This window comes from Microtus ochrogaster, chromosome 15 (assembly GCF_000317375.1).
Source record: "Microtus ochrogaster isolate Prairie Vole_2 chromosome 15, MicOch1.0, whole genome shotgun sequence".
In the NCBI taxonomy this organism is placed as follows: Eukaryota; Metazoa; Chordata; class Mammalia; order Rodentia; family Cricetidae; genus Microtus; species Microtus ochrogaster.
Genome location: NC_022017.1, coordinates 35,266,859 through 35,269,188, shown reverse-complemented (window position 1 = coordinate 35,269,188; position 2,330 = coordinate 35,266,859).

Below are 2,330 nucleotides of genomic sequence, written 5' to 3'. Positions count from 1 at the left end.
CTCATCAGCCCAAAGAGCAGTCAGGGTTCCCTGCCCTGTGGGGAGTCCAAGGACCTCCCATCTCTTTCCAGGTCTAGTAAGGTGAACATCCAAACAGCCTAGGCTCCCACAAAGCCAGTACGTGCAGTAGGACCAAAACCCAGTGTCATTGTTCTTGACTTTTCAGCAGTCCTCAATTGTCCGCTATATTCAGCGAGTCCGGTTTTATCCCAGGCTTTTTCAGACCCAGTCCAGCTGGCCTTGGTGAGTGACTCATCTAGATGTGAGCAAGCAGCCTCGAAACAATAGAGCGCGACACCTAACAAAATGTCTTTCTCACCACGGTGAACTCTACTCCCAGAATCTAACAACAAAATCCATCCTCTTCCTCCATAAAGTTGCTTCTTCTCAGGTATTTTGACCATAGTAATGAGACAAGTAACTAAGACCAGCTATGCCCAGCTACTCAAGGCCACTCCAGCGTAGCAGTCTTAAGCCGTCAGCCTTCTCACATAGCAGTGTCTCTGTTTCCAAGACTGACAGTCTAAGAGGACCAAGCAGAAGCTTCATGACCTTTAGCAGGTTGGACTCAAAGTCCACAGGACAAACTTTCTTTGTACTCCAGCGGGGAAAGCCACCCCAATTTCATCAAAACACACGGGAGGGGCTGGGAAGATGGATCAGTGGTTAAAATCAAGAACCCACACAGGAGTTTCTAAGTATTTGTAACTCTACTTCCTGGGAAATCTATTTATTCTTCTTATCTCCCTGGCCACCATACGCACACAGTGCACAAATGTACACGTGGGTAAAACACCCATGCATATAAAACACCATTTCAAAGGACTTCCAGAAACACAAGGGAGAGCAAGTACCCAACACTCTCAATGGGAGGAGACTCCAGGACTTTCTAAGTCACTGTGTTACTATCCCATGTGTTAATACCACTGGGTGGGAATTTAATGGGGAAAAGCATGATTATCCACAGTCTCAATGCACTTCTTATAGATTCTTTACGAGAAAGTGAAAACTAGCATCATTACAGTAAAAAAAAAAAAAAAAAACTCAGTAGACAGCACCTTGTCATAATCATTGTCCCCTGTCATGGTGTATTGTGCATCCGTGGTGTGATGTGCTTAGAGTACTTTACAGTTTAGTTGGGAGAAAACGGTGATATCAACCATAACAGTGGGATGTTCCACAAATGGTCTAGACTCTTCAAAATAACCCAAGCCTTGCTCTTAGAATTTATCTACCTGGAGTACCAGGAAGTTAGAGCCCTGGATCAATCTCCATCGAACAATGAAGCATCCCATTTCTTGGCCACAGGGTAAGGGGTAACTCTCAAGCGTTTTCTGTTTCAAGTTCCTAGAATCTACATGCTCCCTGGCATTTGAATCTTTTTTGTGCCTGCTAATTGCTTGATAACGTGCCAATGTTTTGTCCTCCTTTCCTTTCCTGTTCCATTCTCTCACTCCTAATCATGTTTCCTAGAATCAAATTTCAAATATCTATTCTCACTCAAATCCCTGCCTTGGTAGCTGCCATCTGGAAGAACACACTCTAACACTCTAACACCGTCGTGGGCAACAAATGAGGAGCCAGAGGAAGCACTCTACAGGGGACTGAGGAGGCTCAGCCATAGTTGCAATCAAGATCATGGACTGGAACCAAGGTTGGAAAAGCCCATTTTGAGTGACATTGTTGTGATAATTAGCAAAGCATGAATATAGATCTCAGAGAAGGCAGCACGATTTTATCGTCTTACTGTTTCAGAATTCCACGATTACGAGGGCATTGGTTTCCTTGAAACTGGAGATACTGACTGCTGTGAACCACACCACATTCGTGCTGGAAATTGAGCCTTGGTCTTCCAGAAGAGCAGCCAGTGCTGTTAACCACTGTATATGGCAATTATACAATACCAGAAGACTTGGCACTTGCTCAAAAGACATTACTTTTCAACATTTTAGATAATGGGAAAATGTTAAGTGAGTTACTGAGGAAAATCAGAAAGCAACTAAGATTTCTTGATGATGCCAAGAGAGGCACATTCTCTCCTTCTCTCTCTCTCTTTCTCTGCTACTGTCCCCATGTGTAGGACTGTTTTTACACTAAAGCCAGCTGTAATGTGGCTTACCCAAGATTTCCCAGTGAGAAGCAGCAGAATCCCAGCTCAAACCCCAGTTACCTTCCATCAAGGTATTTGCATATTGGGGACTGGAGAGATAGATGAGTAGTTAAGAGTACTCGCTGCTCTTCCTGAGGACCTGGGTTCAATTCCCAGCACCTTTGTGTCACTTACAATGACCTGTAACTCCAGTTCTGTCCCCCAGGGCACCACGCACACA